Source organism: Triticum dicoccoides, chromosome 6A (genome assembly GCF_002162155.2).
Source record: "Triticum dicoccoides isolate Atlit2015 ecotype Zavitan chromosome 6A, WEW_v2.0, whole genome shotgun sequence".
In the NCBI taxonomy this organism is placed as follows: domain Eukaryota; kingdom Viridiplantae; phylum Streptophyta; class Magnoliopsida; order Poales; family Poaceae; genus Triticum; species Triticum dicoccoides.
Genome location: NC_041390.1, coordinates 375,357,957 through 375,370,615, shown reverse-complemented (window position 1 = coordinate 375,370,615; position 12,659 = coordinate 375,357,957). Strand labels below are relative to the sequence as shown.

At 41.4% G+C, this 12,659-nt stretch overlaps 1 long non-coding RNA gene across 1 annotated transcript; it reads right to left on the bottom strand.

Moving 5' to 3' along the window:
- Nucleotides 1-9,719: 9,719 nt before the first annotated feature.
- On the bottom strand, nt 9,720-12,280 carry LOC119316945. The gene is made up of 3 exons (XR_005153420.1): nt 11,798-12,280; nt 10,366-10,680; nt 9,720-10,284 (listed from the first exon to the last, which is right to left on the bottom strand). It is a non-coding gene; the product is annotated as an uncharacterized LOC119316945 (long non-coding RNA).
- Nucleotides 12,281-12,659: the final 379 nt, after the last annotated feature.

Sequence of the window (12,659 nt, the reverse complement as noted above, 5' to 3'; positions counted from 1 at the left end):
TTTACGTGGTCCACTCTCCCACACCCCGCTATAATCCCTACTTGAACATGGTGCTTTATGCCACATATTATGATCCAATGATGTGTTGCCATCCTTTGATGTTTTGAGTAGATATCCTTTGTCTTTAGGTTGATTGATGATCTAGATTGGTATGAGTTGTATGTTTTATTTTGGTGCTGTCCTATTGTACCCTTAGTGTCACGCAAGCGTGAGGGATTCCCACTGTAGGGTGTTGCAATACGTTCATGATTCTCTTATAGTGTGTTTCTTGAGTGACAGAAGCATAAACCCGAGTAAGGGGGTTGTTGCATATGGGTTAAAGGGGACTTGATGCTTTAAAGCTATGGTTGGGTTTTACCTTAATGATCTTTAGTAGTTGCGGATGCTTGCTAGAGTTCCAATCATAAGTGCATATGATCCAAGAAGATAAAGTATGTTAGCTTATGCCTCTCCCTCATATGAAATTGCAATGACGACCACCGGTCTTGTCAACGATTCCCTAGGATAATTCCGCACACCGACCCATCATTATTCCAGACTCGCTATTTATAATATTTAGTAATATATTCTAACTTTATGATAACAGCACCTACTTTTATATTTTAGCTCTCCGATATCATGCAAAGTTATCATCTTCATACCCTCAACGTAGTTTTATTTATCGTTTCTAGTTGGAAGCAAACGTTCGGTGTATGTAGAGTCATATCAGTGGCAGATAGGACTTGAGAGAATATTGATGTTACCTTTAGCTCCTTGTGGGTTCGACACTCCATACTTATCACTTCCACCTTTGGGAATTTCTACGATGATTCCCTGCACTTCGGGAGTATCAAGCTCTTTTCTGGCGCCGTTGCCGGGGAGCAATAGCATGGGGTTGAGATTCTCGTGTGTGCTTGTTTTCTTTCTTCACTAAGTAGATTTTGTTTTTCCTTTTTTGTTTTGTTTCTATTTAGTTGTGGGTGAAATATACATTTTAAAAATAATAATGAAAATACAAAAAAAATTACTTGCCTCCCATACCTAAAAAGTTTTTCAATAAGAGAAGTGATTGGAAGGTTATGCATTGGAAAAGTGAGTGTCGACCTTGAACACTTCTATTCATGCTCATGGAAACAATGTAAATTTTTTCATGGAAGCTTCTCTGAAAATAATTATCCCCTTGTATATATCCATTGTATTATAAAATAATGTGCCAAGCCTTGGTTTTAGGATGATTAGATTACTTGTTTACTTTGTGCAGTACAAAAACAGAAACTTTCTCTGTAGTGCGTGAATTTACGTTTTTTACTGGAAAGTCAAATGGGTATGAAACTTTTTGCACATTACTTCTGTACAAAATTTTTAAATTGTCATATAGTTTTTAGAATTTTTGGAGTTACATAAGTATACTAACTTCCAGATTACTACAGACTGTCCTGTTTTTGACAGATTCTGTTTTCTATGTGTTGATTGCTTATTTTGATGAATCTATGGGTAGTATCGGGGGGTATGAACCATGGTGAAGTTGGAATACAGTAGATATAGTTCTAATATGAAATTGGAATGAGTTCTCAATAGTACCTAAAGGTAGTGATTTGCTTTATTATACTAACGGATCTCACAAAGTTTTTGTTAAAGTTTTGTGTGGATGAAGTGTCCGAAGAACGAGGAGTTACCGATGTGAGAAGAATAAAGAAAGGCAAGAGCTCAAGCTTGGATATGCCCAAGGCACCCCAAGTAAATATTCTAAGGATACCCAAGCATCTAAGCTTGGGGATGCCCCGATTGGCATCCCATCTTTCTTCTTCAACAATTATCGGTATACCTCGGTTTTTGTTTTGTTCACATAATTTGTGTCCTTTGTTTTTTTCCTTTTAAGAACCTAGTATGAGATAGACCTTCATTGATTTATAGAATGCTTCATGTGCTTCACTTATATCTTTTAAGTACGATCTTATAGAATTGCTCTTTGTGCTTCACTTAAATCTTTTGAGTATGGTTTTATAGAATGCTTCATGTGCTTCACTTATATATTTTGAGCTTGGATATTGGTTAGTCTATATTAATTGTAGAATGCTCCATGGACTTCACTTAGATCTTTTGGAGTATTAATAATACTATAATCTAAAGTGGATTTGGAAGAGTGTCAACTTTAGTTAGTAATAATTCCACTATTTTGGAGGAGGTTCCCATTGATTATGAGAACAAAGTTGTTATCTATGATGATTATCATGACGACATGTATGCTATAAAGAATAATGTTAACCATGAAACTTGTCATCATGATTTTAATTTTCAATTGGATTATGCCTCACATGACAGTTACTTTGGTGAGTTTGCTCCCACTATTTCGAATGAGAAGAATTTTGCTTATGTGAAGACTAGTAAAATTTCTATGCTTGTAGATCATGAACAAAATGATTTATGTGCTGGTTATATTGTTGAACTCTTTCATGATGCTACTGAAAATTATTATGAGGGAGGAATACATGCTTGTAGGAGTTGCAATAATATCAAGTTTCCTCTCTATGTGCTTAAAGTTTTGAAGTTATACTTGTTTTGCCTTCCTATGCTAGTTCATTCTTGTTCCCATAAATTGTGTGCTCACAAAATCCCTAGGAATAGGAAATGGGTTAGGTTTAAATGTGCTAGTCATATTCTTCATGATGCTCTCTTTATATTTCAATTCTTATCTTTTATGTGAGCATCATTGAAATCATCATGCCTAGCTAAAAGGCATTAAAGAAAAGCGCTTCTTGGGAGACAACACAATATTTACCCTTACTGTTTTTGTGTGTTCTCATGATTAAGCTACTGTAGTAATCATGTATTATAGCTTTTGTTTCAATAAAGTGCCAAGTAAGACCTTTGGGAAGACTTGGGTGAAAGTTAATGTGATCTTGTTGTAAAAAAAGAGAAACTTTGCGCTCACGAGATTAGCTGTCATTTTTTACAGAAGAGTGCGATTGAGTTGATTCTTTTTTCAGAAGATTAATAGACAAATTCCTACGTCCACCAAATTATTTTATAATTTTTGGAGTAGCAGAAGTATGGTTGGTGTTCAGATCATTACAGACTGTTCTGTTTCTGACAGATTCTGTTTTCATTGCATAGTTTGCTTATTTGATAGTTTCTATGGCTTATATTTCTCAATATAAATTCGAGAAATGATATGGTACAGTAGGCATTGTGTGATAAAAATTATGAACCTTGTCTTTGACAGTACCAAAGTGAATGGTTTACTCTTTATCATACTAACCTATCTCATGAAGTTTGGTTAGGTTTTGTGTGATTGAAGTTTTCAAGCTTAGGGTGAGATATCGATATGAGGAGAATAAGGAGTGGAAAGACCCTAAGCTTGGGGATGCCCAAGGCACCCCAAGGTAATATTCAAGGAAGACTCAAGTGCCTAAGCTTGGGGATGCCCCGGAAGGCAGCCCCTCTTTCATCTTCAAAACTATTGGTACACAATAAGGGCAGTCAAGTTCCAAAACCACGGGGCCCTGTAGATCCTCGAGAGTGCATGCAACCCAATAAGGGATGCTTTTGCTTCGGCCTCCTCAACACTACAGCTAGGTGATGTATTCTGACTGATAGAAACACCAACTTACCCTATGTTGTCCCTAGCGACAGCACCTACAGAAGATTCACCTGTTTCCTCCAGGTACGAGGCATCAGAATTTAGTTTGATTGATCCCATGGCCGGCCCTATCCAATGCAAGTGCTGCGTAATGGGGCAGCAGGGCTGCAGCACCGCAATGGCCCCCACACCTTTTCCTGCTTCATGATCACCACTCAATTGTTGCTGATTTAAACTCTTCAGAATACCTCAGCAAGAACTGCACAGATCCCATAATCGATTCTTTGCCCACATTGCGAATGCAGTCCTCCGCAAGTGCCAGCATCTCCACAAAAGGAGCAGAATATTAGCGCGTGTGTCCACAGGTTCAGTGTCAAGGAACACCTGAAGCCAATCCTTCCCATTGTACCTAAAGGCTCTCTCATCAGGGAGCGACCATTCTTTCCTCATAGCTGTTCTGAGTGCTCTACTCTTTGTGCAGGAAACAACCGCATGGTACTCATCCTCTTCGCCGTTGCCGCAAATATTACAGATGGCATCCAGCTCAATAGTCCTTCTAAACTTGTTTCTCTTTGTTGCCAGAGTATTAGCAGCGACCCTCCATCCAAAAATCCGGACTTTTTGTGGTACCTTAGCTTTCCAAATCAGATCCCAGATAGATCGATCATCTAAAAAGTTTTCTATCTTCATTCAAAAGAATTTGTTATTTTGGACAACTATTAGATCGTTAATTTCTGTCAAATATTTGGTAGGTGACACTATATTGTTCAGGCTCGGACTAATGTTACAGCATGTATATGTAATATGTGTGTTTTCACTCAAAGTAATGTCTAACAATTGGTGTTTAATAAAACACATGAAAAAACTAGAGTTTTCTATCTTCATTCAAAGAATTTCTTAAATTGGACAACCATTAGATCACTAATTTCTTTGTCAAAGATTGGTAGGTGACACTATTTTGTTCAGGCTCAGACGAACGTTACAGCATGTATATGTAACATGTTTTTTTTCACTCAAATTAATGTGTATTTAGGTTGTCATCTCTTTTGCCATCTTTTAGGCTAGGCTAGGATGTAGTAATAAAAGCTTCATATGGTCAATTGTATGACTTTTTCCTTGGATATGATCTGAATAGTTGTGCCCTTCCAAGTTAATTCATAAGTCATAACATACTGCAGTGTGATACTAGACAATATTTGTTGTATCTATAGTCAGTCTCTACAATTATGTTCTTAATATACATAAAGAACTAACTTCTATTTGATCCAATCCTTTATTACAAGTAATATTTTATGAATCTATTTTCACCTAGATTAATTGTAAGCCATATAGATCTGTTTCCTGTGGAATATCATATCAGATAGGACACATTCTGTTAAGACAATCATCATGGAATTGGTAACGTGTAGCAAGTTACTTCTAGTTCAACCTACTGGCTATAATATTTTATACCTGACATGTTTTTCATCATGTGGCAGATACTGGTTTTTGGGAGAATTTTCAACAAGACATGGTTGATGACTTAGGCATGGATGTTTGGATCAGTTGCCGGAAATGCTAGATGACCCAGTGTTGATGTTTAATGGTTAATGCCTGATGAGAGCGGGGCCTTGTTTGATGGGGGAGGCGCTGGCATAGTGTTCTCTGAGACATACTTGTAAAATTAACATTTTTTGGGGCGCTGGCATAGTGTTCTCGACATGCTTGTAAAATTAACGTTTTTTGGATCTTCTATTTTTGCTCCTGTACATGTGTATTTTAAGATGTGTTTATGTAATTTTCTTTCTTTTATTGACATGAGCATATATTTGTGCCAAATTCTTGAATTTTCATGTGCCAAAAGAAACAAGTGATCGTAGTGGTCTATACTAGAAATTAATGGGCTTAAATTCTAATTGTGTTGATTACAATATGGGCTGCCAATCTTGGATTGAGCTAAAATTCTGAAATTTAGTGGGCCAAAATTTTAGATGGGCTGATTACTACATGGGCTGCCATGTCAGATCCATGTTGGATGATGACATGGCAGGCAAGTTAACGCCGTTATGAGCACGTCAAGTAAGTGCCATCCATGACAATCAAGAACCGTCATGGTCCATGACAGTTTTAGATGATCCGTCATGGAGTGTACAGTGATCAAATTATGACGCGATATACATGACGGATTTGAAATCCATCACGTCTGCCCTTCCATGATAGTTTTGCATAGGTCTGTGACGGATTGAATCCGTCATGTATTAGAAAAATTGTTGTAGTTTGAGGTCTCCTCCTATGAAGAGCTTCTCACCAATCTGTACACTCCTAACCATGTCTTCCAGGCCTTCCCAGAACTCCCTCTTGGTGTTCTCATTGTGGCCTACTTGTGGGGCATACGCGCTGATAACATTGAGAACCAAGTACTCAACTACCAGCTTGACCAGGATAATCCGGTCCCCACGTCTCTTGATGTCTACCACTCCATACTTGAGGCTCTTGTTGATCAAGATGCCTACGCCATTTCTGTTTGCAGCCGTCCCTGTGTACCATAGCTTGAAGCCGGTATCCTCCACCTCCTTCGCCTTCCGTCCTCTCCATTTGGTTTCTTGGATGCAAAGGATATCAACACCTCTCCTCACCACTGCATCAACTAGCTCCCGAAGCTTCGCTGTCAGAGACCCTACGTTCCAGCTACCTAAGCGAATCCTCCTAGGCTCGGCTAGCTTCCTTACCCTTCGCACTCGTCGAGTCAAATGCGAAGACCCTTGCCCATTTTCCACTACATCCGGGCGCCGATGTAGCGCGCCACTAAGGATGCGACGACCCGATCCTCGCTCACTTGCCACCGTATCCGGATCAAGATACAGCGCGCCACCTTGGGGGTGACGGCCCGGCCCTTGCCCATTTTCCACCACACCCGGGTTCCAATGTAGCGCGTCGCTGAGAGGGTTACGCCCCAACGAAAATCTTTTGGGTTTCATCTCCATAAGAGTGGCTGAGTTTTTACGTTGGCTCGCCAAGCCTATCACAACCCTCCTCCTTTACCCGGGCTTGGGACCGACTATGTTGAGACAACATAGGCAGAGTTTTGTAATTGTGAGCACTCTTTAAAATATGACATGCTAAAAAGTTGATGTTGGACAAGGAAGACAACTTAATGGGTTATGTTTTCCTATATTCGAAACGTTATATTGTCTCGGATCATCCAACATGTTGAGCTTGCCTTTCCCTCTCATGCTAGCCAAATTCTTTGCACCAAGTACAAATACTACTTGTGCTTCCAAACGTGCCTTAAACCAGTTTTACCATGAGAGTCCACCATACCTACCTATGGATTGAGTAAGATCCTTCAAGTAAGTTGTCATCGGTGCATGCAATAAAAATTTCTCTCTAAATATGTATGATCTATTAGTTCGAAGAAAATAAGCTTTATACGAACTTGTGATAGGGAAGAAATAAGAGCGACGGACTGCATAATAAATGTATTTATCACAAGCAGCAATATAAAGTGACGTTCTTTTGCATTAAGATTTTGTGCATCCAACCATAAAAGCGCATGACAACCTCTACTTCCCTCTGCGAAGGGCCTATCTTTTACTTTTATCTTCTACCCTTATACAAGAGTCATGGTGATCATCACCTTTCCTTTTTACACTTTTTCCTTTGGCAAGCACTTTGTGTTGGAGCAATCTAGATATATATCCCACTTGGATGTAGGTTTTCATAAATTATTATTGTTGACATTACCCTTGATGTAAAAGGCTGGGAGGTGAAACTATAAGCCCCTATCTTTCTCTGTGTCCGATTAAAACTTTGAACCCATAAAAATCACGTGAGTGTTAGCAATTGTGAAAGATTAAATAATAGTTGAGTATGTGGAGTTTGCTGAACCAAAGCTCTTACATAGACCCTTCCCGAAAATAAGATGAATTGCAGTTGTTTGATGACTAAGAGCATGGTTTGTTAGTTTTCAAGAAAGTTTATGATCTATACATTAACATGTGAATAGCTTGTTACTTGATCATGAGAAGTTTTATGAGTTGAGCCACTGTTATGATATATAATGATGCTAGAAAAAGTGATTAAAAGTATCATTGATCAAACTTAAGCACTTGCTAGCATTCACACTTCATAAATTATTTCTTTTATCATTTACCTACTCGAGGACGAGCAGGAATTAAGCTTGGGGATGTTGATACGTCTCCAAGGTATCTATAATTTATGAAGTATTCATGCCAAGTTTACAATAGTTTTATATGACTTTGGCATGATTTGATTAGAACTAACCCGGACTGACGTTGTTTTCAGTAGAACTACCATGGTGTTGTTTTTGTGTAGAAATAAAAGTTCTCGGAATGCGATGAAAATCAACGGAGAATTTTTCTAGAAAATATAAAAATACTGGAACAAAAATCTACCGGAGGGGAGTCCCGTGGGCCCCACGAGGGTGGGGGGCGCGCCCACCCCCTAGGGCGTGACCCTATGCCTCGTGGACTTCCCGTGGGCCCCCCTGACTTGTTCTTGACGCCAACCTCTCCTATAAATGCCCAAACCTCCAGAGAATAACCTAGATCGGAAGTTCCACCGCCGCAAGCCTCTGTAGCAATGAGAAATCATTCTAGGCCCTCTCTGGCACCTTGCCGGAGGGGGCCATCATAACCGGAGGCTATGGAGGGGGATCCCGGAGGGGGCATCATCACCATGAATGCCAAGGACCAGAGGGAGAACCTATCCCCATCTAGGGGGAGGCCATGGAGGAGGTAGCACAATAGGGAGAACCTCTCCTCCTCTCTCTCGGTGGCACCGGAGTGCCATTGGGAGGGGAATCATCGCCGCGGTGATCGTCTTCATCAACATCACCATCATCATCACCATCACCATCCTCATCTCTTTTACACAGTCCACTCTCCCGCACACCGCTGTAATCCCTACTTGAACATGGTGTTTTATGCCACATATTATGATCCAATGATGTGTTGCCATCCTATGATGTTTTGAGTAGATATCATTTGTCTTTGGGTTGATTGATGATCTAGATTGGTATGAGTTGTATGTTTTATTTTGGTGCTATCCTATTGTGCCCTCCGTGTCGCACAAGCGTGAGGGATTCCCGCTGTAGGGTGTTACAATACGTTCATGATTCGCTTATAGTGGGTTTATTGAGTGACAGAAGCATAAACCTGAGTAAGGGGGTTGTTGCGTATGGGATAAATGGGACTTGATGCTTTAATGCTATGGTTGGGTTTTACCTTAATGATCTTTAGTAGTTGCGGATGCTTGCTAGAGTTCCAATCATAAGTGCATATGATCCAAGAAGAGAAAGTATGTTAGCTTATGCCTCTCCCTCATATGAAATTGCAATGACGACCACCGGCTTGTTAACGATTGCCTAGGATAATTCCGCACACCGACCCATCATTATTCCACACTCGCTATTTATAATATTTAGTAATACTAGCAAAAGGTCACGTGCGTTGCAACGGGTAACAAAACTATGTATTGACCAGTTATTACAATTGCCTAAAAAACTTATTACAATGAGTATTGCTAAAAAGACTCCGTACAATAACTCTTGAGTGCATGAAGATTTTGACCGTCTCGCGTCTAGTTGATGTACGATTCTTAGATAATAATCTAACAATTTATGAGGTAATTCATCACTAATGATTATAATTCTAATGCACAGACTAATTCTAGCATTGTACATTCTTCTAAAAAGAAAATGTAACCATCTAAGTGAACACACTGCTAGCTCTAGTTATCAATGGAGTGGTACTGTCCATCAATTTTATTTCATTCTGATAAACATGAAAATATTTGTTTGACCTTGATTGTCATGAAGAAGAAATAAAAACATTATTATGCTTCTCAATAGCTAGTCATCATCTATGTTTTTCTAAATTACCATCTTTGTAACTACAGACCACTGCAGAGGCAATCTCTGAATTTATTGGACACCATACCAGGCAATAATCTTAAGAAGCAAGAGGCACAAGTTATATGTGCGGAGGGGTAATAAATGCATAAGAATCCAAACCACTGTAGGAGTATTAGTCTATGAATGTACATCCTTTTTGCATAGTAATGACATGGTTATTGATCCAGTTGCCAAAAATGTATCATCTACATGCTTGAGCAGTAATCATTAGTATGTGCACTGCCGAGGAAGACCTTACAGTGTTGCTAACAAAAAACAACCATATAAAGACCATGCTATCATTTTCCAATATATATACATTACCAAATCCATAATGTCTAGACTTGGCCAACCTAGCTCATTTCAAGTTGTTATTGCTTGTGTTGAGTTGATCTAACCTTGTAATAAGAGGGTTGTGCTTACTTAGCCAGCACTCAGTTGAAAGAGAAAAAAATACGAAGGCATTGGTTCCTGAAACCTAACCGTGTGTCCTCCTCTATTCTAACCGAACACCACTGCTCTGTTTTCTCCCCTGGCCGAGCAGTTCGTTGGCGCGTGTGTGTAACCACCAGCGAGGGACTTATTGAGAGAGACAACGGCAACACATGCGCTATGACATTCTGCAACCACCACACGAATTTAGAATCAACCATATAAAATGTCCAATGACTAAGATTACATGCTTTAAAGGCATGCAAGGACTCCAGGAGCGGAAAGGGGCTAGGTATGTGCCTAGTTTGGGACAACTCCATCAGTATGAGCCTTCTTCAATAGTTGGGCGCCGAGGCTCTGGATGCTTAAGTGAATGGTAAGCCAGCTGTTCCTTCTTCATCTACAAACATAAGAGAAGGTTTGTTTCTGTTCATACAATTGGACTGAAGATTTGAAGAAGGAAAGAAGGGGGAAACGAAACCTCAGTGGTGGGGAACGACGGCCAGCATGGGTCGAAGCATCTCATTGATGCCATAGTTATTCAGTTCAGAGAGGGCGATGCGTCACTTACTACCTTTGTATTACAGGGACTACAACAGGCTTACACTGGCCTGAAACACTTTATACACACAAATGAAGTGCTCCAGCCTCTAAGGATGTCTTTCTTAATTTCATTTGAATACCTGTTGGACTACAACGTAAGATCATCATCAATCTTGCTAGTAGTAATGTGCAATTCCTCAAAAACATCCCGGAAGAGCTTGGAGTTTCCGCGCTTCCATATATTCCAGGGTACCTAGCAATTTAGAGACAAAGAAGCAATTCAGAAAATTCAGACCCAAAGAAGCAGTTTAGCAGTTTAGTAAACTGAATAATTCTTAGGTCGTTCGACAATTCAGCAAATTCAGATCCAAAGAAGCAGTTCAGCAGTTTAGTAAACTGACTAATTATTAGACCGTTCAGAAAAACTAAGATCTTTGAACGCTATACCATTTAACCTAGCAATCCATTTGAATGTATAAGCATGTGCAATAATCACTGCTATTCACTTCCTCATGTAAGAAATCAAATCGAAGCATGACACCATTAGGAAGAAAAGCACACATATTAGGCATTGACCGAAAAGTTTAGCACGAAAATGTAATCTCCACTGCTCTTATTCTCTTGACTTGATCAGTAGATCGGAAGGAGTTGGAAAAGGCACAGTGCCCCATATCTTCCACTTGAACGACATATGCGCAGAAAAACACCTTGATGGCTAGTCCTTTGTGAGTGCTCATTAATTCTGCTGCCCGAAACATAAACGCATGAAAGTCATGCACGTCTAGCTAGCTCTTGTTGAAAGAGTGATCTGGTGAGCCAATTCCTAGCCAAAGCAAAACACGCACTGCCCGGCGAACCGTAGGCTGCCGGCCGGTAAACCACAGTCCACGGCCCGGCGAACCGCACGACACAGCCCGGCGAACTGCACGTCGCTGTAGCACGACCACCAGCAATGAGGAGCAGAGCACCAGCTCACGGCGGGAACTCGTCATCAGCATGCCCGGTGACACACCCAATCCCCACCCAACTACCTGGATCGACTGGGGCGACGCCAGTAAGCAGGAGATAGCGGGATTGCAGCCTCACGACATAGAGCAAAGCAAAGATAACTGAATTGAACACAAAAAAATTCTACTGTAATGAACTGCACAGGAAACTGACAGCCGAACTTGTAAGTTCTGAATTGCACTTGACGCAGGCAAATTTTTACAACCTGGATGCAAACATCATCCAGAGAACCAAAACTCAAACAGAAGAAAGAACTGCACTGCATTGTATTTTTGCACATCAAAAATCTGAAACAAAAATGCAAAAACTATGAACTCCATGGAAGAGGAATCCATAGAGCAGAGCACCACACTACGGTCTACCTGGGGCGTCACCGCCGGCGCTGCTGCTCCTCTCGCACTCTCAGGTCCACGAGACCCCTTCCAGCCTCTTGGTCGCCATGGGCGCCATGGTCGGCGATACAAAGAAAATAGGGGAGGGTACTGGAGGCAATCAGTCGCAGGGGAGGAGGGATTAGTTGCCGGCCCGGATCCGCCGCCGGGAGGAGCGCTGGGGGCGGTGGGACCGTGGGAGATTGAGGGAAGCCTAGCCAAGGGCGATGAGGGGTGGCGGCCACCGGATACAGCTCGTGGCGAGAGCTCTGGAGGTGGGAGGGGTAGCCAGGGGATAGGAGGTGTGGTTCGGTGGGAGTTTTGTGGAGCGGCGGCGCGACGCGGTGAGGTAGATGGATGGGGGCGCCGGGTCTCGGGGGCGCGTGGGTCGTCGAGTCGGCGCCTGTGGGAGGGTGGGTGACCGACGACGCGTAGTGAGGCGTGGTGGGGCGGGTCAGAGTTCCGGGGCGGGAGGTGGGAGGCAGGAGGCGGCCGACAGCGCGGGGCATGGCAGGAGCTGGGTGGGCCATGGCGGAGCGCTATGAGGCAGAGCGTGGCTGCGTTATTTTCGCCTTCGTACTGGTTCGATTTAGACTGCGGGTTGAATATCAAAAATCACAGGGGCCTTTGTGTAAAAACTCCGCGATGGTGAACCTGGAGACTCAATCCGTTCTTTATTATGAGGAAGAGATATTCTAACTTTATGATAACAGCACCTACTTTTATATTTTAGCTCTCCGATATCATGCAAAGTTATCCTCTTCATCACAATGTAGTTTTATTTATCGTTTCTAGTTGGAAGCAAACGTTCGGTGTACGTAGAGTCGTATTTGTGGCAGAGAGGACTTGAGAG